Genomic DNA, 26,155 nt, shown 5'->3' on the forward strand with positions numbered 1-26,155 from the left:
AAGAGATAGCATGGAGGTAAGGTGTTTGCCTTGCATGCAGAAGGTTGGTGGTTCGAATCCCAGCATCCCATATGGTCCCCATGCCTGCGATTTCTGAGCATAGAGCCAGGAGTGACACAGAATAGCTGTGTGCAAGGCTGTGTCCTATTAGCCTTGTATAAGATAGTGCCCTATCAGTTATATTCTCCCAAGCCCATCTAATCTTTAAAAATAGGGACAACATCCAGCAGTACTGAGGTCAGAGACATGCTATGTTCAGAATCAAACTCCTTGGGGCCGAAGCGATAGCACAATGGTAGGGTGTTTGCCTTGAACATGGCAGACCCAGGCAAGACCTGGGTTCAGTCTCTGGCACTTCATATGGTCCCGAGCCTGCCAGAAGTGATTTCTGAGCACTGCTGGGTGTGGCCCAAAAACAAAACCAAAAAGAAATCAAACTCCTTTTGTACTCCACCACTTTTTTGGTTTTTGGATCACATCCGGCAGTACTCAGGGGTTCCTCCTGGCTCTCTATGCTCAGAAATCGCTCCTGGCAGGCTCGGGGGACCATATGGGATGCCGAGAATCAAACTACCATCCTTCTACATGCAAGGCAAACAACCTACCTCCATGCTATCTCTCTGGCCCCTGTACTCTACCACTTGAGCAGTCTTCCCCATTCCATCTCACTTTCCCATTTCAAATCTTTAAAAAAAATTTTCTATATCTGTGTGCATTAAAAATTCAAGTAAATCTGCCTTGCACATGGCCAACACAGGATGGATCCCGTTTTGAATCCCTGCATCCCATTTGGTCCCCTGAACTTGCCTGGAGTGACTTCTGAGTGCAGAGCCAGGAGTAACTCCTCAGCGCTGCCATGTGTGGCCCAAATGGTAGGGCATTTGCCTTGTACGCACTAACCTTGGATGGACCACGGTTCGATCATCTGGCGTCCCATATGGTCCCTCAAGCCAGGAGCAATTTTTGAACACATAGCCAGGAGTAACCTGAGTGACACCAGGTATGTCCCCCCAAAAAAAATGTTCAAGTAAATTGGGGCCAAACTGATAGCATAGCTGTAGGGAGATTGCCTTGCATGCAGCTGACCCAGAACAGATAGTGGTTCAATCCCGGTGTCCCATATGGTCCCCCATGCCTGCCAGGAGCAATTTCTGAGCCCAGAGCCAGGAGTAAACCCTAAGTGCCGCTGGGTATGACCCCCCCAAAAAAAAGTAGAAATCAGATTTAATAAAAAAATGAAAACAAGGGGCCGGGCGGTGGCGCTAGAGGTAAGGTGCCTGCCTTGCCTGCACTAGCCTTGGATGGACCGCAGTTTGATCCCCCGGTGTCCCATATGGTCCCCCAAGCCAGGAGCGACTTCTGAGCGTATAGCCAGGAGTAACCCCTGAGCATCACCGGGTGTGGCCCAAAAACCAAAAAAAAAAAAAAAAATAAAACAAGTAATATCAAGAGATATATACCCTCTGGAGAATAGCATAGTGGTAGGGCATTTGCCTTGCACACACTGATTCAATATGAATATGGTCCCCTGTGCCTGCCAGCAGTGGTTTCTGATCACATAACCAGGAGTAACCCCTGCGCATCACCGGGTGTGGCACAAAAAATCAAAACAAAACAAAATTTCAAGTAAATCAGTTAATTCAATTAAACTGTAAGACTTGAGGATCTGGGCCCGGAGAGATAGCATAGTGGTGTTTGTCTTGCAAGCAGCCGATCCAGGACCAAAGGTGGTTGGTTCGAATCCCGGTGTCCCATATGGTCCCCCGTGCCTGCCAGGGGCTATTTCTGAGCAGACAGCCAGGAGTAACCCCTGAGCACCGCCGGGTGTGGCCCAAAAAACCAAAAAAAAAAAAAGACTTGAGGAACTGAAAAAATAGCACAAAAGGTTACATACAGTGTTTGCCTTGTATGCAGCCAACCTCTGCACCGAAAGGGATCACTTAAGCAAAAACAGGAATAGATAGATCCTTAGTACAAATGTAGGTCCCAAACAAAAATAATCAAAAATTTAGGTTGTAAGAAATAGAAGTATTAAAGTTACAAAAAGTTAGGAGGCCGGAGAGATTAGTACAGCACGTAGGACATTTGCCTTGCACATGGGTGATCAGAATTCAATTTCAGGAATCCCATACAGTTCCCCCTAATTCACCCAAAGCACTACCAGGAGTGATTCTTGAGTGCAGAATGTGCAGTAACCCTTGAACACTGCTGTTGTGGTCCAAAAAATAAAACAGAACAACTTAGGGGGCCAGAGAGATATTATAGTGGATAGGGAGCTTGCATTGTATGCTGCCAACCCAGGATCAATCCCCAGCAGGCTATATGGTCCCTCAAGCACCACCAGAAGTGATCCTAGAGTATAGAGCCTTGAGTAAGTCCTGAGCACAGGTCAGTTATGGCCCAAAAACAAAAATAAGAAAAAAAGAAAAGGGGCCAGAGAGATAGCATGGGGGTAAGGTGTTTGCCTTGCAAGCGGAAGGACTATGGTTCGAATCCCAGCATCCCATATGATCCCCTGTGCCTGCCAGGGGTGATTTCTGAGTGTAGAGCCAGGAGTAATCTCTTAAGAGTTGCTGGGTGTGACCGAAAAACCAAAAAAAAAAAAAAAGAAAAGAAAAGAAAAGAAAAGAGAAGAGAAGAGAAGAGAAGAGAAGAGAAGAGAAGAGAAGAGAAGAGAAAAGAAAAGAAAAGAAAAGGTCAAGAGGCTCAAGAGAAAATATAGGTGGTGAAGCATTTGCTTTATATACAGTTATGTTGGTCAGACCCAGTTCAGATTCCTGGACCCACATACAGTCCTTTGAGTACTGCAGAGGTTCACTCCTTAGTAGAGACCCAGGAATAACCTCAGTGCACCACCAAGTATGGCACCCCCACATAAATTTTTTTTCACTTATCGTGTCAAATACTGAGACCAGAGAAATAGCTGCATGGAGTGTAACATTTTACATGCAGGAGGCCTAGGTTTGGTTTCAGCACTACATGGTCCTGAACACACCTGAAGAGGACCTGAGCTCTACTGGGTGTGCCCCAACCATCCAAAATAGCCTCAAATACTATATAAGTCATATATACAAATATATATGACATGTATATTATATCCTAAAGCAAGGCCTGAAAATATGTTCTTACAACAAAAGTTGGTTAAAATGAGTCATATTCACAAAAATCATGTCAAGGGGGGCTGGAGCAGTGGCGCTAGAGGTAAGGCGTCTGTCTTGCAAGCGCTAGCCTAGGACAGACGGAGGTTTGATCCCTTGGTGTCCAATATAGCGCCCCCCAAGCCAGGAGTGATTTCTGAGTGCATAGCCATGAGCAACCCGAGTGTCAACGGGTGTGGCCCAAAAACAAAAACAAAACAAAAATCATGTCAAGGAATCAGAAATAGCACAAATATTAAAGCACTTGCTTTGTATACAGCTGTCCACAGCTTGATTCATAGTACCTCATATGGGCTCATAGTACTGCCAGGAGTGACACCTGAGCAGAGCCAAGAATGAGCTCTGTGAATCACTGGATTTGATCAAAACAAACAATGATAAATGTGACCACAAAAATAAACACACACACATCCTTCTTGTGGTGGGGGAACACTCAGCGACGCTCAGGATAACTCCTGGCTTTGCACTCAGGAACTACTCCTGCAGGTGCTGAGGATCGAATCCAGGTTGGCCACATATAAAATAAGCATCATGGGGCCGGAGAGATAGCACAATAGTAGGGTGTTTGTCTTGCACACAGCTGATCCAGGATGGATGGTGGTTCGAATCTCGCCATCCCATATGGTTCCCCAGTGCCTTGGCAGGGGTGATTTCTGAGCACAGAGCCAGGAGGAATCCCTGAGCACCGCCAGGTGTGACCCAAAAACAAAACAAAAAAAAAAAAAAAACAAAATAAGCATCATACGTGCTGGACTATCCTTCCAGCCCAATATATGTATGTGCCCTTTTAAGTAGTTCTACTTACCATATTTAGCCTAAGGAAATATTTCACAAAGGTATAAAAACAACAAATGGAGGACCAGATATTAAATGCGGCAGACTGGGTGCTTGCCCTGCATGTGGTAAACTCAGCTTCAATCCCCGTGTTCCATATGGTCATGGTCCTCCAAGCCTCCAAGGGGAGATTACTGGCAGCACCAGGTAGGGCCCCAAAACAAAATAAAAACACTTTTTGTTCAGGAAGATGGTTCAAAGAACTTAAGCACATGCTTTGCTTAGCAGTGATGGCTAACCTTTGGAGCCCGAATGACCGAACTGCCGCACAACGCCCGGTCCTCCCAATGGCCAGTCTGGCCTCGGCACACTTGCCTCCTGCCGCGCCGCATATCTTAATCAAGGATCCCTTCCCGCGTGCAAGCTGCAAGGCCTTTGTGTGCCACCGCTGGCACGCGTGCCATAGGTTCACCATCGAGGGCTTGCAGGGGTCTCAAACTCAATTTACCGGGGGCAGCAGGAGGCGAAGTCGGGGTGATCCTTGAGTGCAAAGTCAGTAGCAAGAGCCTTGAACATTGGGGGGTATGACCCAAACAACTAAAACAAAACAAAACAAAACAAAAAAAGATTCCTCTAGGACAGGGCCACAAAATGTTGTACGGAGGGCCGAAAATGGCCACGGGCTGTGAGTTTGAGACCCCTGGTAGGGGAACCAAGGGTTTGATTCCTTGTACCACTTGGTCCCCAGAGCACTATTGGCTGTGACTACCACCCAACACAAAAACTGCAATCTACTTACATTGGGTGGTTTTTTTGCTCACTGGTTTATTTTTGAGTTTTGTTTTATATTTTTAGTTTGGAGGTCACCCCTAGAGGTGCTCAGATACTACTGTGTCATACTGCTTGAAGATTATTCCCATCATCGCTCAGGGGAATAGGTGGTAGTAGGGTACAAACATAAGCCTCGTATTTGCAAAGTAGGAAATAGGCTTCAGAGACAAAGTCAAAAGGGGGAAAATAATTTTGGGGGGCTAGAGCAATAATGCAGTAGCTAAAAGGCTTGCCTTGCACAGGGCTAACCTGTGCAATGGTCTGGAGCTCATACTTTGCATGGGAGAGACCTTGGTTTGATATCTGATATCACATTATCCCTTGAGCATGGAATCAGGAGTAAAGCCCTTAAATATCACCAGGTAGGGGCCAGAGAGATAGCACAGTGGTGTTTGCCTTGCAAGCAGCCGACCCAGGACCTAAGGTGGTTGGATTGAATCCCGTTGTCCCATATGGTCCCCTGTGCCTGCCAGGAGCTATTTCTTAGCAGATAGCCAGGAGTAACCCCTGAGCACCGCTGGGTGTGGCCCCCCCCCAAAAAAATCACCAGGTATAGCTCAAAACCCCTAGCAAAAAATTGTTAGGAAACTGTACATACTTTTTTTTGTTTGTTTGTTTTTGGGCCACACCCGGCAGTGCTCAGGGGTTACTCCTAGCTGTCTGCTCAGAAATAGCTCCTGGCAGGCCCGGGGGACCATATGGGACACCCGATTCGAACCAACCACCTTTGGTCCTGGATCGGCTGCTTGCAAGGCAAATGCCGCTGTGCTATCTCTCCGGGCCCTGTACGTACTTTTTTGTTTTAAGTTTTTGTTCTGTTTTGAGAACATATCTGGAAGTGTTCTGGTCGTATTCTCCTGTTTTTGCGCTAAGGGATCACTCCTAACATGGCTCAAGGATCATGTAATACTGGGGATTGAACCTGTCAACTGAATGGAAGGCAAGCAAGCTCCCTACCTGCTGTGCTCTATCTCTCCAGCCTCTCCTCTACAAATTCGTTAGAAACCTACACTTCGAAGTTTGAAAGGATGTTGTGCACACTGAAAGATTTGGTTCTTGAGTCAATCAGCTTAAGTTTGAATCTGGTCTCACCATTTCTCAGTGCCTTGATTTGGGGCAAGCTGACCTTTTTGCCTCTGTTAATCATCTGTAAATTGTAAGTAATAATGGTGCTGACTTCACAGGAAGTCAATTAGATTACACCAGGAAGATGTTTCAAAAGGTTGAAACACATGCTCTGCATGCCAGAACCCTGGGTTTAATCTCCAGGTCTTGTGTGGTCCCTTCGGAGCAATGCTGGTATCAACAACCCTCAGAACTACTGGGTGTTGGACCCCCTCAAGGAATAAAAATATTTATTATACCAGAATGCTTAGCATAATGTTTGACAAAAAGTAATGTTCAGTAAACAGTGACAATTATTATTGTCTTTTTGTTTTGTTTTGGGCCACCCCCGTTTGATGCTCAGGGATTACTCCTGGCTAAGTGCTCAGAAATTGCCCCTGGCTTGGGGGGACTATATGGGAAGCCGGGGATCGAACCGCGGTCCTTCTTTGGCTAGAGCTTGCAAGGCAGACACCTTACTTCTAGCGCCACCTTACCGGCCCCTTTTTAAAGTTTTTTTTTTAATTTTGTTTTGTTTTGAAATTATTGTTGTCTTGAATGAATAAAATATGCTCATTGTAGAAAAAGTAGGGAAAATTGTTAATAAAAACTAATGGGTTTGGTGTGACAGTACAAGCAGATAAAGCACTTGCCTTGCTTGTGGCTTGAGGTTAGATCCTTCCTATCACATATGGTCCACTAAGGGCCCCAGAGTAAGCTCTGATCACTGCCAGGTGTGGGCCAAAAACTGGATTTAAAAAAAACAAAACAAAACAAAACAAAACACTGTGGGGCCAAAGAGATAGCCTGGAGGTAAGGCATCTGCCTTCCAGGCAGAAGGACGGTGGTTGGAATGGTCCCCCATGCTTGAGCATAGAGTAAACGCTGAGCTGAGCGCTGTCGGGTGTGACCCAAAAAACAAAAAACCAAGAAACGTAAAAAAAAAACCTGTGGGGCCAGAGAGATAGCATGGAGGTAAAGTGTTTGCCTTGCATGCAGAAGATCGGCATCCCATATGGTCCCCAAGGCCTGCCAGGAGCAATTTCTGAGTATAGAGCCAGGAGTAACCCCTGAACAATGCCGGGTGTGACCCAAGAAAACAAAACAAAAACAAAAAAAAAAAACAAAAAACTGTGAGGGCCAGAGAGGTGGCGCTAGAGGTAAGGCATCTGCCTTGCAAGCCCTAGCCTAGAACAGTCTGCAGTTCCCCCAAGCCAGGGTTGATTTCTGAGCTCATAACCAGGAGTGACCCCTGCGTGTCAAATGGGTTTGGCCCAAAAACACCCCCCAAAAAAACCAAAAATAATATAGAAAACAAAAAAACTGCAAGATTAAGTCTCCACTTTAGGGCCATCGTGGTAGCACAACAGTAGGACGTTTGCCATGCATGCAGCTGACGCAGGACGAATGCTGGTTCGATCCCAGTACCCCATATGATTCCCTCAAACCAGGAGCAATTTCTGAGCACAGAGCCAGGAGTATCTCCTGAGCGCCACTGGGTATACCCCAAAAACCAAAAAAAAAAAAAAAAAAAAAAAAAAAAGTCTCTACTTTAGAGGCAGTGTTTTCCACCCCAAACCACAGCATAACAGAGCCTGTCAGACCTTAAATTTCAGATCACTCTTCTAAACACCTCTTGGGGAGGCCCCGAAAATGAAAGAGAGAGTATTTTTGTTTTTGTTTTGGGGGGCTCCTCTTGGCACCACTCAGGGGTTACTCCTGACTCTATGCTCAGAAATCACTCCTGGCAGGCTCAGAACGTGTCAAGGACCATATGGGATGCTGGGGATCGAACCTGGGTAAGCCTCGTGCTAGGCAACGACCTATCCATCCTGCTATAACTCCAGCCCGAGACCGTTTTCTTTTTTTTAGCCTGGTGTGCTCAAGGCTTATTCCTAGTTCTGTACTCAGGGATCAGTCCTGGCATGCTTGGGGAGGGGGATCATCTGTGGTGATGGGAACCAAGCTCCTGTCAGTGTAGCCATGTGTAAAACAAGTGCCCTACCCTCCCTACTATCTCTCCAGTACCTTCCAACATGAATGTATATTTGTACTTTGTATATATAACGAAACAGCAGTTTGGCATATATAACAATGTATAAATTATATGTATTACATAATAAAGAAATGCTATATTTGGGGGGGGTCACGATTTATATCTGGTTCTTCTCTAAGGGATCATTCCTGGCAGTGCTTGGGGGCCTGTATAGGATGCTGGGGATGCTGGAGATGGAAGGAGCCATCATCTCTCCATCCCAGATGGTCACATTTTTAGTCAAGAAAGTATAATGGGGAGGACAGAGAGTTAGTACAACCAGTAAGGCACTTACCTTGCACACAGATTCTAAGATGACCCCATTTCCTCTTTCCTTTTCTTTTTTTTTTTTTTTTGGGTTTTTGGGCCACACCCGGTAACGCTCAGGGGTTACTCCTGGCTATGTGCTCAGAAGTTGCTCCTGGCTTGGGGGACCATATGGGACACCGGGGGATCAAACCGCGGTCCGTCCAAGGCTAGCGCAGGCAAGGCAGGCACCTTACCTTCAGCGCCACCGCCCGGGCCCCCTCCTCTTTCCTTTTCATCTAGCCCTTTGATATGTAAAAGTTCACCTGGATCTTAATCCACCCTCCCCGCCAGGTTGAATTTGTACTGAGAATTTATTTATTTTATTTATTTTGGGGGGCCATACCCAGCGGCGCTCAGGTGCTCTGTGCTTAGAAGTCGCTCCTGGTAGGCCCGGGGGACCATATGGGATGCCAGAAATTGAACCCGAGTCCATCCCAGGTCAGCTGTGTGCCAGGCTAAAATATTCTGGCCCCTGTACCGAGAATTTTAAAAGTCAGTTTTGGCGTTTTGGCTTGGGGCGCAGGGAGACCATGAGGCAAGAAGCACAAATTTCATGACTTTCGCTCCTGACTGGCTTGGTTTACTAATTTTTCGTGGCTACCTACTCCAGACCTTTCCACCTGGGGCTGGGGATATAGGTCATGGGGTGATTTCACAAACTGGAGATTTATTTTACAACAGATGACACCAGTTTGATTTCCAGCACTCCATACAGTTCTCTGAGCACTGCCAGGAGTAATTCTATTTTTTTTTTTTTTTTGTGGTTTTTGGGCCACACCCGGCGGTGCTCAGGGGTTACTCCTGGCAGGCACGGGGGAACCATATGGGACACCGGGATTCGAACCAACCACCTTTGGTCCTGGATTGGCTGCTTGCAAGGCAAACGCTGCTGTGCTATCTCTCCAGGCCCTGAGAGTAAGATTTGCCCCATGGCAGAGTGTTATGCTACTAGACTGGTTACTACTGGCCCTGGTAACTCCTTCTGGTCTTTAGGGCTCTCACACTGCTTCAGAATGTGAAAGGGACAGGTTATCATTCCAAAGGATCTGTCTCAGAGGACTCAGCTACTCAGTGACCTGGACGCAGAAGCCTTAATAATAAAAACCACATGAGGCCAGAGCGATAGCACAGCAGTAAAGCATTTGCCTTACATGCAGCCAACACAGGACAGACCCCGGTTCGAATCCCAGCATCCTATATGGTCCCCTGAGCCTGCCAGGAGCAACTTCTGAGCGCAAAGCCAGGAGTAACCCCTGAGCGCTACCGGGTGTGATCCCCCAAAAATAAATAAAAACCACAGGGAGGTCAATAGTCATAGCCAGTTATCACTGTCACTGTGTAGTTACCTGATTATTCTCCTTTGAGATGTGAATAGTAAAAATATATAGAAGATTGCACATAAAAATTGGGAAGCTAGGAACCAGAGAGAAAATATAGTGAATAGGGAGCCTGCATTATATAAGCACTGACCTGGGTCCAATCCTTAGCACAGCATATGGTTCCAAGAGCTCCACCAGGAATACCTGAGTGGAGAGTCAGGACTAAGCCCTGAGCATTGCTGGTTGCCACCTCTCCTCCCCCTACTCCAGCAAAAAAAAAAAAAAAAGGAACTTCAGCTTTGCATGCAGGTCTCATGGGCATTTCTTTTTTTTTTTCCCATGGGCATTTCTAAACTATCACCTCCTAGTAAAGAAAGTCATAAGCAGCATTACGTGATCTCAAAATAGTTTACAATACAGTTGAATCAGAAAATTACAAAATCATGTACCCCAGAAATAAATGGTTAAGTTAAGGGGCCAAAGAGATAGCACAGCAGCAGGGCACTTTGTTTGCCTTGCACGCAGCTGATCCAGGACTGATGTTGATTTGAATCCCGGCATCCCATATGGTCCCCCGTGCTTGCCAGAGCCATGAGTGCAGAGCCAGGAGTAACCCCTGAGCGCCACTGGGTGTGACCCAACCACTTTATTTATATAAAATAAAGTGGTTAAGGTATTCTGCTCAGGCCCAGAAATTAAAAAAAAAAAAAAAAAAAAAAAAGGGCCTGGAGAGATAGCACAACGGCGTTTGCCTTGCAAGCAGCCAATCCAGGACCAAAGGTGGTTGGTTCGAATCCTGGTGTCCCATATGGTCCCCCGTGCCTGCCAGGAGCTATTTCTGAGCAGACAGCCAGGAGTAACCCATGAGCACCGCTGGGTGTGGCCCAAAAACCAAAAACAAAAAAAAAAATAAATTAAAAAAAAAAAAGAGGTTAAATTAAATCTTCATTTTCTTTTCCTTTTCCAGGTTTTTGGGCCACTCCTAGTCACATTTTAGGGCTTTTTCCTCCTCTGTACTGAGAAGACAAATCTAAGCCATTTTCTTTTTGTTTGGGATTTTTAGGGGTTTTTTTGAGGGGAGCACACCCGGTGACACTCAAGGGTTACTCCTGGCTATGCGCTCAGAAATCACCCCTGGCTTGGGTGGACCATATGGGACGCCGAGGGAATTGAACTGTGGGCTGTCCTAGGCTAGCACTGGCAAGGCAGAATGCCTTACCTCTAGCGCCACCTCTCCAGCCCCTTAAGTCTTTTTCATGCAAAGTACTTCAGGCCCCTTTCATATCCACTTTAGGAATTCACATGAAGAATACAAAAGAAACACAGTGAAGGAAAAACAAATGCCCAAAGACAATGAAAACAAACATGAGAACTAGTATTCAGTAGGAAACATGTCACTTGAGGGGCCTCGGGGGCAACAACTATGGAAGGAAGCATTAAACTAGGAGGAAGAGGAGATAATCATAGTTGATATAACATTATGTATGAAACCCTATAAAAACCAGTATTCTGGGCTAGAGCGGTGATGCAAACGGTACTTGGTACAAGCTAACCTAGGATGGACCACTGTTTGATCCCCCGGCGTCCCATATGGTCCCCCAAGCCAGGAGCGATTTCTGAGTGCTTAGCCAGGAGTGATCCCAAGAGTCACCAGGTGTGGCCCTGAAAAAAAACACTATTCTAGGGCCCGGAGAGATAGCACAGCGGTATTTGCCTTGCAAGCAGCCGATCCAGGACCAAAGGTGGTTGGTTTGAATCCCGGTGTCCCATATGGTCCCCTGTGCCTGCCAGGAGCTATTTCTGAGCAGACAGCCAGGAGTAACCCCTGAGCACCGCCAGGGGTTTTTGGTGTGACCCAAAAACCATAAAAAAAAAAAAAAAAAACCACTATTCTAGGACTGGAGTGATAGAACATCAGTAGAGCATTTGTTTTGCACACTGCTGACCCAGGACCCTGGTTTGATTCCCAGCATCCCATGTGGTCCCCAGTGCATACCAGGAGTGACTTCTGGGCGCAGAGCCAGGAGTAACCCCCGAGCACCGCTTGTTGTGACCCAAAAACCTAAAAAAAAAAAAAACAAAACTATTCTAAACCACTAGACAAAGGATCGGTGTTACAACACTGTATTCCTGAAACACAATCATGAATAATGTTGAAATTTCAATGTTAAATAAAACTTAAAACACACACACACATAGAACATTTATTTAAGAAACACTGGTAAGGGGCCGGAGAGATAGCATGGAGGTAAGGCGTTTACCTTGCATGCAGAAGGGTGTGACCCAAAAAAAAAACCAAAAAACAAATGAAAAAAAAAACCACTTGTGAGGGTCAGAGAAATAGTATAAGGTTCATGAAGGAGCTTGCTTTGCATGCCACAGACCCCAGTTCAATTCCAGGTATCACAATGGACCCTAGAGCACCACTAGGGAACACTCCTGTCACTGCACACAACATGGATGTCTCCATTTTCAAGGGAGGCACACTCCAGATGTGGCTTTTGGCTTTCCTGGTGCAGTGCCTAATTGTTCCTCCCAAGAAATATTTCAGCCAGAAGGCCCGTTGGAGAAGTCAATCATAACCCCTGCGTGGATTACTGGCTATATTTCTGACATGGCTGTGACATTATTTATCTCTTTACTTTTATTTATTTGACTTTGTCTCCTTAGCTAACTACAGATATTCCACCTTAGTTATCCTGCAATCTTATAAGAAATCTTCAGCACCAAAGACTGCTAAATTCCCTTCTGGCCAGTATATTTGCAACTCTAAGGTTGAGCCAAGCCAGTTCCCAGCAACTTGCTTTTTCCAGCTCTCAGCTTCATGGTGCAAACAATAGCTTCTGCCTTTCTTGAATTCTACTTTCAGGAGACTGCAAACCAGTCTTCTTGCAAACCAGAACACCTCAGTCTCAAGTTTCGCCTTACCTCTAGCAGGGCTCTTTCTCACCTAAATCGCTAGTTCTTTGATATGCATATTCTAGGGCTGGGGTCTCAAAACTCGCAATCAGGACCTCTACAACATTTTTGTGGCCCTGCCCTAGAGGAATCTTTTTTTGTTTTGTTTTGTTTTAGTTGTTTGGGTCACACCCCCCAATGTTTGAGGCTTACTACTGACTTTGCACTCAAGGATCACCCTAACTTTGCCTCCTGCAGCCCCCAGGTAAATGGAGTTTGAGACTGCTGCTCTAGGGCTTGGTATCATTGTCTTCCTTCTCCTAAGATTCTCTGCCTTTTGTTCCCCTGAAAATACCTTGCATACCAGAGTTGTGCTTAAAGTGTCATCAGGTGAAAAGTAAAGTTTGTCTCTCCTCTCATAGACGTGGGTCCCCATACTTTGTGTGGTCTCAATTATTTCATATTTCATATTTGTCCGCTCATGTACCCATTTTCCTCTCGTGAAAGTACTATGACGCTACACGTCTACAGCAACTCAGCACAGAATCAGCAAAAAACTTGAAGTAACTGTCAGGTGTGGTCCCAAACTCCCCTCAAGGGGGGGGTGGTGGCGGAGAACTCAGGACACTGCCCAGGCCACCAAGAAGATACAAAACTATATAGTCAAGTACTGAAGAAAACTTGTAGTCCAGAAACAAACTCCATATAAAATGAATTCTAGGGGCCGGGCGGTGGCGCTAAAGGTAAGGTGCCTGCCTTGCCTGAGCTAGCCTTGGACGGACCGCGGTTTGATCCCCCGGTGTCCCATATGGTCCCCCAAGCCAGGAGCAACTTCTGAGCACATAGCCAGGAGTAACCCCTGAGCGTTACCGGGTGTGGCCCAAAAACCAAAAAAAAAAAAAAAAAAAAAATGAACTCTAGGAGTAATCACTAAGCCTAGCTGGCATGGCCCAGAGAAACAACACAGATGGTCCAGAGATAATTCAATGGGTGACAGACACAAGGTTGCATGATCATTGTATGTCCTTTTCTCCAGCATCAAAAGGTATTTAACATTGGATGTCTTGAGAGCCCTCCCTGTTCCTCCAACCCACATACACTCATAAAAGAAAACAGACCGTTGGGGTCGGAATGATAATACAGTGGTAAGGCTTTTGCCTTACATGCAGTCAAACCAGGACGGATCTGGATTCGATCCCTAGCATCTCTTATGGTCCTTAGAGCCTGCCAGGAGCAATTTCTGAGCAACGTGCCATGCGTGCTCAACACCCCCCTCAAAAAAAAAAGGAAAGAAAACAGACTGACTGAAGGTCAAAGAGTAAAGAAGGATTTGTCTTGGGGCAGGAGCAATAGTACAGCAGTAGGGCATCTACCTTGCTCGTGGCCAACCAGGGACAGACCCAAATTTGATTCCTGGCATCCCATATGGGTCCCTCCCCAACCCCAGCCTGTTAAGAACAATTTCTTTTCTTTTTTCTTTTTGGTTTTTGGGCCACACCCGGCATTGCTCAGGGGTTACTCCTGGCTGTTTACTCAGAAATAGCTCTTGGCAGGTGCGGGGGACCATATGAGACACCGGGATTCAAACCAACCACCTTTGGTCCTGGATCGGCTGCTTGTAAGGCAAACGCCGCTGTGCTATCTCTCCGGGCCCATAAGAACAATTTCTGAGCATAGAACCAGGAGTAACCCTTAAGGCACAGCCAGGTATGGCTCCCAAACCCCGCCCCCCAAAATAAAATTAAAGAATCTAGAATCTTGGAATTAGATAGTACAACAGCTAAGGTTCTGCACATGGGTGACTGGGTTTGATCCCTAACACCCCATATGTACCCCAATCCCAGCCAGAAGTGATCCAAGAGATATAATCCAGAGCCAAGAAAAGCCCTAAGCACCACCATATGCCCCAAATCCAAACCAAAACAATCTATAAACTTATGGAGTCAGGGATACAACTCAGTTGTAGTATGCTTGCTTTGCATGTGTGAGGCCCTGGATTCAATCCCAGCATCACTAAAATAATAAAAATAAAAAAGGAAGGAGCAATAATACTACAATAGGGTGCTTGCCTTGCACACATACAACTCAGTTCAACCTCTGACATCCCATGTGGTCTTCAGAACGCTGTCAGTATAACTTCTGAGTGCAGAACCAGTAGTAACCACTGAGCATCACCACGTTTGGCCAAAAGAAACAAAAACCAAAAATAAAATAATGATCCAGAAACCTGAGTCCTGGTTGTATTTATTGATAGAAGGTGTGACTTTAAACAAGTTACCTAACCTCTTCAGGACTCAGCTCCCTTATTCTGAAGTGACACATAGTATTCTGACCTAAATAGGTTCTCAGGTGCTCTGCACGTCCCATGTGTCTATGATTCAGCACATAAACAAAAAGAGTAAGTCAAAATATAATTATTATAAAGAATTTCCTGACTTTCTTCCCTTTAGGTAACTCTATTTTGGGGGGGTCAGAACAATGTTACTTGGGGGTTACTCCAGGCTTGGGGCTTGAGGGGTGTGTTCCCTGGCAGTTGTTTTGATCAGGGATCAAAACCAGAATTTACATACGTCATACACTCTAGTCCTTTTGAGTCACCTCCCTTGACTTCACCTTTTCTTTCCTTCTGGTGCCCTGGGCCAAGCTAGGGCTGTCTACATGCAATGCATGTACTTTATGCCACTGAACTACAGTCCCTGCCCCCAAATCCCATCTTCATCCAATATGCACAGCCCCCTTGCCAGAACAGGTAAAACAGAAGTACACACAAAGAAACAAGTTTTCTTGTAAAAATTAAAATGTAGGCAGAGCCAATGAGTATACTAAGAATAAAACATGAAAAGATATAACTCATCAACAAGTTGGTTAGTAACTAAGATATACACAAGGACAGACTGATGTATGTTATCATAGAAAGCTTTAGGCTGAAAGGAGCTCAAGAATCGGATTTTCAAAAGCAGAAGAAACCCAAATTGGCAGAGAAGTGCCTCATGGGATTCTACATCAAGGCTCTTTACCTTCCAAGTGTTGGGGGGCAGGTTCCCTGATCACAAGGCTCCAACCCCCTGATGCCTCCACTCAGTGCCACACAAGAGAAACTCCCAGTGACCCATCTCGTTGGCTATTCTCCGACTGAATCTTTCTTCCTAGTAATAAGCTCCATCGCCAAGGGGATGGATGTGATGTCACAATCAGGAGCACTCTATTAAAAGGAACAAGGAAGAAAAAAAGTTGAGTCAGGGAACTACCTCCACCTGGCAGTGAGACTTGACAGACTTGGACGTGGTCTGTGGGGAAGATGACACAACTCTACTAGGGACCATAGTTTTCATGGATAGAGAGACAGGAGTGCCCTCTAAAAGTGATGTAATGGCCAAAGGAATCCCAGCTGGGAGACTCAAACATAGTAGGGAGATAAAAAGATCAAAGATAGAGGCTTTTTTCACTCTGTAGAAGCCCCTGTTCCCTCTTGGCCATATTCTTCCCTCAGATCTTTTTAAGTTTAGTTCAATAAAAACTACTTTCAGGGCCCAGAGTGGTGGCACAAGCAGTAGGACGTTTGCCTTGACAGACCACAGTTCGATTCCCCGGCATCCCATATGGTCCCCCAAGCCAGGAGAGATTTCTGAGCACATAGCCAGGAGTAACACACTGGGTGTGGCCCAAAAAACAAAACAAACAAAAAAAAACACTACCTTCAGGGAATGGAGCAATAGCACAGTGGGTAGTGTTTGCCTTGCACATAGCTGACTCAGGTAGTATTCCTAGAATCCCGTATGGTCCCCCGAGCCTGCTAAAAGTAATTTCTAAGTACAGAGTCAGGAGTAACTCCTGAGTGTCCGTCAAGAGTGACCCAAGGGGCCGGAGAGATAGCATGGAGGTAAGGCGTTTGCCTTTCATGCAGAAGGTCATCGGTTCGAATCCCGGCATCCCATATGGTCCCCCGTGCCTGCCAGGAGCAATTTCTGAGCATGGAGCCAGGAGTAACCCCTGAGCACTGCCGGGTGTGACCCAAAAACCACACACAAAAAAAAAAAAGAGTGACCCAAAAATCAAACAAAACTACCTTCACACATACAAAATGATTAAAGATAGGAAATGGAGGCTAGAGATATAGCACAGTGGTTAGGGCACGACCTTGAATGTGGCTTACTAGGATTCAATCTCTGGCATCCCACATGGTCCATTGAGCCTGCCAGAAGTAATTTCCAGGGGTTTTATTTTTTTTGGGGGGGGGGAGGGTCACACCCGGTGGTGCTCAGGGGTGGCTCTGAGCTCAAAAGTTGCTCCTGGCAGGCACAAGGGATCATCTGGGATGCCAGGATTCGAACCGGAGTCTGTCCTGTGTTGGCCTTGTGCAAGGCAAATGCCTTACTGCTGTGCTACTGCTCTAGCCCCCAGAAGTCCTGAGTATAGAGTCAGAAGTAACCCTGAGCACTGTTGGGTGTGGCCCAAAATAAAACAAACAAAAAAGCTCTTCTGGGAGCCGGAGAGATAGCATGGAGGTAGGGCTCTTGCCTTGCATGCAGATGGACAGCATCTCATGTGGTCCCCCGAGCCTGCCAGGAGTGATTTCTGAGCATAGAGCCAGGAGCAACCCCTGAGTGCTAACCGGTGTGACTCAAAAACCAAAACCAAGGGTCCAGAGAGATAGCATGGAGGTAAGGCGTTTGCCTTTCATGCAGGTCACTGGTTCAAATCCCGGCATCCCATATGGTCCCCCGAGCCTGCCAGGAGCTATTTCTGAGCATGGAGCCAGGAATAACCCGAGTACTGCCGGGTGTGACCCAAAAACCAAAACCAAAAAAAAAAAAAAAAAAAATTTGGGGCTGAAGTGATAGTATAGCAGGTCTCATTCCTGGGACCCCAGGAGGTCCTCCTACAAGCTGCTAGGAGTAAATCCTGAGTGCAGAACCAAGAGAAATTCCTAAACATTGCTGAACGTTGCAAAGCCCCCCGAAAAAAGATTTTTTTGTTGTTGTTTTGTTTTAGGGCCACACCCAGCAGTGCTCAGGTATTATTCCTGAAAGGTTCAGAGGACCAAAAGGAATGCTGAAGATCAAACGCAGATTGGCCGCATGCAAGGCAAATGTCTTACCTGCTGAGCAATGGCTCCAGCCCCAGAAAATGACTTTTATTAGTGAGCTAATTACTAATTTATTGCGTGGCTGACTCAGGTTTGATCCCCAGCACCCCATATGGTCCCCCAAGCCTGCTAGGAGTATTTTCTAGGTGCAGAGCCAAGAGTAACCCATGAGCACTGCCAGGTGGGGCCTATAACAAAACAAAAAAATCAGGAGCCAGAGCAATAGTACACTGGATAGACTGCTTGCCTTGTCCACAACTGACCTAAATTCAATCCTCAGCATACCAATATGGTTCCCAAGGCCCTCCAGGAATAATTCCTGAGTGTAGAGCCAGGAATAACCCAGAGCATTACTGGGTGTGGCCCAAAACATACAAAAAGCCATTCCTCTTTCTTTTGGGGCTAGAGCCACAGTATAGTAAGGTGCTAGCCTTGCACATAGTTGATACTTTATCTCTGGCATGACATTCGGTCCCCCAACCACTGCTAGGAGTGATTCCTGAATAAGAGCCAGGAGAAATCCTTGAGCACCAGCAGATGTGTCCCCCCCACCAAAAAAAAAGAAAATCACTCGAGGGAAGAGGAATTTGGAGTCTAGTACAGAGGGTGGGACATTTGCTTTACACATGGCCAACTCAGAGTCGATCGCCAGCATTCATTATGGTCCTCCCAAGCCCACCAAGAGCAATCCCTGATCACAGAGCTAAGAGTAACTCCTGAGCACCACTATGGCCCAAAATCGACAAAAAAATTGGGGGCTGGAGTGACAGTACAGTGGATAGGGTTTTTCCTTGCACATGGCCAACCCAGATTCAATTCCTAATCTATGGTCCCCTGAGTTTCACCAGAAATGCTTGCTGAGTGCAGAACGAGAAGCCCTGAGTACTTCCAGGTATGTTCCCCAAACAAAATATCACAACCATGTAAGGAAAAATAGCAACTGTTTATAATTTTCCTGACCTACAAACCGAGAGTTGTTAGAAGGAACAGGATGTTTTTTAACATATAAAGCACAGACCAGGGCCAGAATAGTAATGTGAGTCCACATGGGGTTTGATCCCTGGGTAGCACAGTCATCCTCCCCCCAGCCCAAGTGATTGATATCTGAGCACAGAGCCAGGAGTTAAGCCCTGAAGAGGGCTTTTTTTTTTTTTTTTTTTTTTTTGGTTTTTGGGCCACACCGGGCAGTGCTCAGGGGTGACTCCTGGCTGTCTGCTCAGAAATAGCTCCTGGCAGACACGGGGGGACCATATGGGACACCGGGATTCGAACCAATCACCTTTGGTCTTGGATCGGCTGCTTGTAAGGCAAATGTCGCTGTGCTATCTCTCCGGGCCCTGAAGAGGGCTTTTTAATTGGGTGAGCCCAACTAAAAAAGTAAATAACCAGAGATATGAATCCAGGGATAAAGATCAAAGGACTGCAGTGCATGTCCTGAACGCAGAATCAAGTCCAATCCCTGGATCCATATAGTGCCTTAAGAATCAGAGATTTGGGGGCCAGCGCGGTGGTCGGCTCAGTGACGCTAGAGGTAAGGCATCTACCTTGCAAGCTCTAGACTAGGACGGACCGAAGTTCAATCCCCTGGTATCCCATGTGGTTCCCCCCAAGCCAGGGGCAATTTCTGAGCACATAGCCAGGAGTAACCCCTGAGTGTCAAACGGGTATGGCCCAAAAACAAACAAACAAAAAAAAAAAGGGCCTGGAGAGATAGCATGGAAGTAAGGCATTTGCCTTGTATGCAGAAGGACAGTGGTTTCAATCTCGGCATCCCATATAGTCCCGAGCCTGCCAGGAGCGATTTCTGAGTATAGAGCCAGGAGTAACTCCTGAGTGCTGCCGGGTGTGACCCAAAAACAAATGAACAGGAGAGATTAGGAGTCAGAGAGGTAGCATGGAGGTAGGGTGTTTGCCTTGCATGCAGAAGGAAGGTGGTTCAAATCCCAGCATCCCATAAGGTCCCCCGAGCGACATCCGAGTGCAGAGCTAGAAGTAACCTTGAACATCACCGAATGTGACACCCGTCCCCCCAAAAAATAGAATAGTAATATGGTAAGGCTCTTTCCTTGTATTTGGCTGATTTGGATTTGACTTCCAGTACTCCATATGGTTCCCTGAGCCCTGCCAGGAGTTATCCTTGAGCACAGCACCAGGAGTAACCCTTGAAAAGTAAAGCCTGGGGCCGGAGAGATAGCATGGAGGTAAGGCGTTTGCCTCTCATGCAGAAGGTCATCGGTTCGAATCCCGGCGTCCCATATGGTCCCCCGTGCTTGCTAGGAGCAACTTCTGAGCATGGAGCCAGGAGTAACCCCTGAGCAACTGCCGGGTGAGACCCAAAAACCAAAAAAAAAAAAAAAAAGAAAAGAAAAGTAAAGCCTGTGTGGCCCCAAACCAAATCAAAAATAATCTGAGATAAAGAAAGGTGAAAAATCCTATATTCAGGGGAAGCAGAGCAATTTCCCTCTTCACAATTCAGAGGAGGGCCCAAGACTTCTTCCATTCTAAGCATCCTCTCTCCCAAAACCCCCCAAAAAGATGGTGCATCTCAAAAGCAAAAGCTTTGAGTGGAGGGCCAGATTTATAGCACATTGGTAGGGTGTTTGCCTTGCACATGTCCAATCCCGGACTGATCCTGGTTTGATTCCCAGCATCCCAATGGTCCCCAGAGCATTCCTGGATTGATTTCTGAGCACAGAGCAGAGTAACCCCTGAGCACCACCGGGTATGACCCAATTCCTCCGCCAAAAAAGCTTTGAGTGGGCTGGAGACATAGTATATTGAGTAGTGGGTAAGACCAAAGCCAACTCTTCAATCCCTAGCAGCACATACGGGTTCCAAGCCCCAGCAGGAGTTATCCCTGATCACACTGGTTGAGGCACAAAAAAGACTAAATGTCTCTGATTTCAGTGATATTGGCAGTGTGTTTTCTAGTCACAAGTTCCAGACGCAGGAAGCAAAGATTTTGCAACTGAGACCTAGAAATCTGAAGATTTAAGTTCTTATTTAAGTTTAAGGTCTGACCACTATGACTTTAAATAAAACATGTAACCAATGGGGCCGGGAAGGTGGCGCTACAGGTTAGGTGTCTGCCTTGCAAGCGGATGGACCGCGGTTCGATCCCCCGGTGTCCCATATGGTCCTCCCAAGCCAGGGGTGATTTCTGAGCACATAGCCAGGAGTAACCCCTGAGCGTCAAACGGGTGTGGCCCAAAAAAAAACCAAAAAAAAAAAAAAAAAAAAAAAAAAACATGTAACCAAGAGTAGTGCTCAATTTCTTCATCTACCAAGTATTTGTCTTGTCTATTTTAAATGTCCTAAGGGCCAGAGTGCTAGTACTGAAGTAGTGTGTTTGCCTTGCATGTGGCTGACCCAGGATGGACCCGGGATCAATTCCTGGCATCCCATTGGTTCCCCGAGCCTGCCAGGAGTGACTTCTGAGTGCAGAGCCAGGAATAACCCTAGTGCCATCAGGTATGGACAAAAAATCAAATCAAAACAAAACAAAAAAAAGGTTCTAAAAATCAAATGAGATTTTAAAAAATGTGATAGCATACTGAATATTCCTATTTTCAAGGCTTTTTAATTTTTTGTCACACCTGCTGGGACTCAGGCGTTACTCCAGGCTCTGCACTCAGAAATTACTCATTAGGCTCAGAAGCCCATATGAGATGCCTGAGATCAAATCCGGGTCAGTTACATGCAAGACAAATGCCCTACTCACTGTACTATTGTTCCGGCCCATTCAAGGCCTATTTTTTTGGTGGGGGGTAGTAATTGCATACTAATATATATATATATATGTATGTATATATGGTTTTTGGGTCACACTCACTGACACTCAGAGGTTACTCCTGGCTAGGGGAACTGACCATATGGGACACGGGGTGTGTGTGTGTGTGTGTGTGTGTGTGGAACTGACCATATGGGACACGGGGTGTGTGTGTGTGTGTGTGTGTGTGTGTGTGTGTGTGTGTGTGTGTGAGATTAAACTACAGTCCGTCCTAGTGTGTGTGTGTGTGTGTGTGTGTGTGTGTGTGTGAGATTAAACTACAGTCCGTCCTAGGTCAGCCACTTACAAGCTTTGGCCCCTGCATACTAATTTTAAATACTAAGGGCTGGATAGTAAATGCTTGTAAAAAGCTTTCTTTCTGGGATCTGAGAGAGCCATGCGTACAGCTGACTCAGGTTCAATCCCTGGACCTCTCATATAGTTTCTTGAGTTCTGCCAGGAGTGATTTCTAAATACAGTCAGGAATAAACCCTGAGATCCGTACCCAAAAATACCGTTTTTCTTTTAATTACTGAGAATCAGCACACAATACCCCACCCCCTTTTCAGGTTAAATTCTGGAATACTTTTATTTTTTTGGTTTTGGGGCCATACCTGGCAACACTCAGGGGTGACTCCCGGCTATGCGCTCAGAAATCGCTCCTGGCTAGGGGGACCATATGGGACCCTGTGGGAAGGAACCATGGTCCGTCCATGGCTAGCACGGAAGGGAGACTCCTTACTGCTTGCGCCACTACTCCGGTCCCAAATTCTGGAGTATTTTTTTCTTGGTTTTGGGTAATAACTTGGTGCTCAGGGATCACTTCTGGTGGTGTCAGTGTGGGGATTATTCAGGGTATGTGGCACGCAAGGCAAAAACCTAATCAATCCGTTATGTTGTCTCTCTGTGCCCCACATTTTTCTTTTCCTTTGGCTTTTGGGTCACACCTGTCAGGGCTCAGAGTTACTCCTGGCTCTATGCTCAGAAATCGCCGCTGGCAGGCTCAGGGGACCATATGGGATGCTGGGATTCGAACCACCATCCTTCTACGTGCAAGGTAAACATCTTACCGCTATGCTATCTCTCCGGGCCCATTTTTTTCTTTTTCTTTTCTTTTCTTTTTTTTTTAAGTGTTTGGGCCATATCTATAAGTGCTCAGAGATTATTCCTGGAAGGTTGGGGGGGGGGTGTCCAAACTGAAACATGATGGATGAGCTGCATGCAAGGCAGCCGCCCTACCCACTGAACTATGCTTCTCTCCAGCTCTGGCCTCCCCACTTTTTTTTTCCTTTTTGTAGAAACAAAATACTAAACTGAAGGCTGAACAGAGAATGCTTATTAAAAAAAAAAGCCTGTTTCTTCCAATTACTGGGAACCCTGCCCAGATCACAAGGTCGGCTGAGCACAGAGGGTAGAAGCAGCATTATTGCATCACTCAAATTCCCGGGGTCCTGACCCCCCTCCCCCATTCCTATTTGGGGGGGAAGAAACTATCCAAGTCAGCGACACAGTTTCTGGCCCTTTTGTCAAGACTCTTAAAAAAACCACCTGTGCGGATAGGGAAGGGATTAGATGATCCCTAGCAGCACCCAGTGAGTTCTCTACAGAAGCAGAGGCCGACGGGGCTCCTCGACTGCCACGTTTACTAGGAGTGGAATGAAGTCCGTTTCAGACTGGGAAGATGTCGTCTTTCCCTGGGACTTTAAAAAAAAAAAAAAAAACCCTCACCCCTCCCGGCTGCTCCCCACTTCTCAACATCCTGCACGCCAGGACTGGGGAGGAGGGGGGCTTTTCCGCTTGCATGAAACCTGGCCCCAGAGCCTGGCCAGCCAGGCTGTCGAGGCAGGGAGGGAGGGAGACAGGGAGGGCAGGGATGCAAGGAATGTGGAGATTTCTTTGGTGGAAGGAAGAAGGGTGGGAGGGGAGCGCGGCTCAGGAATGGAAGATTGGGCTGCCAAAGGAGGCTGCCAAAGACGAGGCCCAGGGAGGGAGTGCAGCCAAGCAATGGCGCTGGGAGGGAGAGAAGGCGGGGGGGGGGGAGCTGGGCTTAGGCCACCCCTGGCCCCCCAGATTTCCTTCCTCCTCCCCTTGCCGTCAATCGTGGACAATTGAAACACCACGTTGTCCCTCCCCCCCAAAAAAAAAACCCAAACCCCCCTAAGCTCGGTGCCTTCCTCCCAATGCTCCAACTAGGCCCAAGGGCCCCCTCGTGCATTTCCCAAGGCTCCAATTCTTCAGGGGGAACCCTCCCCCAGCCCCCCAGTCCACCCTCCAGCGCCCCTTTCTCACCTGCGGACTATTGGGGCGCCCTTCTTTCATTTTCCACCTTTCCACCTCAGCCCAGGCCTCCCAGATCCCCCCAAACCACCCATGCATCCCCCTGGGACGTCGCCCCCAGCCCTCCTCCCTCCCACGCCCTCCAGGCGCTGGCAGCCCGCGCAGGCGCAGTACGCACCGCCCCCTGGAAGCGGCCTGGACTCTCCTCCGAACTCCGGCCCGGAGGAGGAGCTCCTCTGGGGGCCGCAGCGGCCGGCCACCGGATGGATAGCCAGCCCGGGCGCCGGGTCCGAGGGGAAGGAAGGGGAAGGAAGGGGAAGGAGAAGGAAGAACGTCTGCTGGACCACTTGGTCGCGAGCGTGACGAGCCCTAAGGCGGAGCCGTGGCCCCGCCCACCGCTGCTACGCAACCGCCGGAAGTCGTCACCAAGCCCCGCCTCTCGGATTGGCTCCATCTCTCGGGCGCTGCCAACGAGCGGAGGAGCGGGCTAGCCTGGCTTCCGGCTGTAGGCCGGAAGTCCCTCCGTGTGAGCCCTCACGAGGGCGCTATAGCCTTCTGGGAGGGAGAACTCTATGGCTCTTTGCAAAGTTGAATGGCTGGGCTGGCTGGCTGCGCTCTAGTTGCGTGCGGGCAGCTCCCCTCAAAAGTCTTTCCTTTTTGTTTTTGTTTTTGTTTTTTGTGATTTTTGGGTCACACCCGGCAGCGCTCAGGGGTTACTCCTGACTCTACACTCAGAAATCGCTCCTCCTGGCAGGCTCCGGGGACCTTATGGGATGCTGGGATTCGAAACACCGTCCTTCTGCATTCTGCATGCAAAGCAAACGCTCTACCTCCATGCTATCTCTCCGGCCCCTCAAAAGTCATTCTTTTTTTTTTTTTTTTTTAAAGTCATTCTTGAAGGCTTTTATTTTTTCGAAAGAAAGTCTTGCACATAGCCCGTGTACGCTGGACGCACGAGATAGTCTAGTGCGGAGGAGGCTGGCCTGCTCTTTGACGTCTCTCTCTCTCTCTCTCTCTCTCTCTCTCTCTCTCTCTCTCTCTCTCTCTCTCTCTCTCTCTCTCTCACTCTCTCTCTCTCTCTCTCTCTCTCTCTCTCCTCTCTCTCTCTCTCTCTCTCTCTCTCTCTCTCTCTCTCTCTCCTCTCTCTCTCTCTCTCTCTCATTAGCATCTTGGTTAGCTCCCCGACCCCTATGACTCAGAGTCATGGGAGTGGAATCTGCAGTCAACAAGGCGACAACGGGGGTGGGGGGGGTGGAGAGTAGGGGAGTGTCTGACCGCAGAGCTTTGATTTAGGGTACCCTCCGGGGTGCCCTCCTTTTTTTCCTAGCCGCAGTATTGCCACATGCACGTTGGATTCCCAAACACTACAAGTTTGTTTCCCTGAAACACCTACTGGAAGAGGAGGTAGTTAAAATGTCTCTCCTTCTGGGCTGTAGTTTGATTTCCTTAGGAAACAACACCTTTTGTGGGGGTGTGGGCGGGGAAAGAACTTGGGCCCCAAGGAAAGTCAAGGTGGAGTCTAAAGAGCTCTAGGAAAAGGTAAGGAATGAATTAAGCAAGTCTGGGTATTAAAATTACATGCCCAGGCTGGAGAGATAGCATGGAGGTAGGGTGTTTTTCTTGCATGCAGAAGGATGGTGGTTCGAACCCCGGCATCCTATATGGTTCCCCTAGACTGCCAGGAGTGCTATATGAGCATAGAGCCAGGAGTAGCCCCTGAGCACTGGCGGGTGTGACCTAAAAAACAAAACCAAATACATACACACACAAAAAAAATTACATGCCCTCTTAGGTTAACCTAAGATAAATAGGTCTGGGGCTGGGCGGTGGCGCTGGAGGTAAGGTGCCTGCCTTGCCTGCGCTAGCCTAGGACGGACCGCGGTTCGATCCCCCGGCGTCCCATATGGTCCCCCAAGCCAGGAGTGACCTCTGAGCGCATAGCCAGGAGTAACCCCTGAGCGTCACCGGGTGTGGCCCAAAAACCAAAAAAAAAAAAGATAAATAGGTCTTAGGAAAATCTGCTAAGCAAGTGGTAATGCACTTTAGTTTATGTGCTGTTTATACAGAACATTACTAATCTAGTCACTTTTGTTGACTATAACAAATCCCTATGCCTGCCCTCAGAAGGTCTCAAATCGAGAGATATAAATCCATTTGGAACTGCAAATATTTCCCCTGCACCCTGGTTGAATTGCATCCAAATAACATGAGCAGCCTATTTGTCTGTCTTTTGTGTGAATTCCCCATTGCCAAGAAGTGCTGGGCATGAACTACCCTTTTTCTGAGACATTGATCAAATGGAATGGTGCATTACAGAAGTGGACCCCTATCCAGGAATAAAAATTAAGGTTGGGGGCCGGGCGGTGGCGCTCGAGGTAAGGTGCCTGCCTTACCTGCGCTAGCCTAGGAGACGGACCGCGGTTCGATCCCCCGGCGTCCCATATGGTCCCCCAAGCCAGGAGCGACTTCTGAGCGCATAGCCAGGAGTAACCCCTGAGCGTCACCGGGTGTGGCCCAAAAACCAAAAAAAAAAAAAAAAAAAAAAAATTAAGGTTAAGGGCCAGAGATATAGCATGGAGGTAAGGCGTTTGCCTT

At 47.4% G+C, this 26,155-nt stretch overlaps 2 protein-coding genes across 4 annotated transcripts in view; one reads left to right on the forward strand and one right to left on the reverse strand.

Annotated features, from left to right (window-relative positions):
* The window catches only part of RNF41 (ring finger protein 41), a 39,932-nt gene extending 15,985 nt beyond the window's left edge, over nucleotides 1-23,947 (reverse strand). Inside the window, exons 1-2 of one of the 2 annotated variants that reach the window (XM_049784014.1) lie at nucleotides 23,739-23,947; nucleotides 15,446-15,630 (exon numbers count right to left, since the gene is read on the reverse strand). The gene's annotated coding sequence lies outside the window, so the exon portion shown is untranslated. Of the gene's footprint in view, nucleotides 1-15,445; nucleotides 15,631-23,572; nucleotides 23,676-23,738 lie in introns of those variants that run through there. The other variant, XM_049784016.1, reaches the window with a different exon arrangement.
* The window catches only part of ESYT1 (extended synaptotagmin 1), a 224,043-nt gene that overhangs the window by 103,233 nt on the left and 94,655 nt on the right, over nucleotides 1-26,155 (forward strand). The gene's annotated exons all lie outside the window — the stretch shown is intronic.

Source organism: Suncus etruscus, chromosome 11 (genome assembly GCF_024139225.1).
Source record: "Suncus etruscus isolate mSunEtr1 chromosome 11, mSunEtr1.pri.cur, whole genome shotgun sequence".
NCBI lineage: Eukaryota > Metazoa > Chordata > Mammalia > Eulipotyphla > Soricidae > Suncus > Suncus etruscus.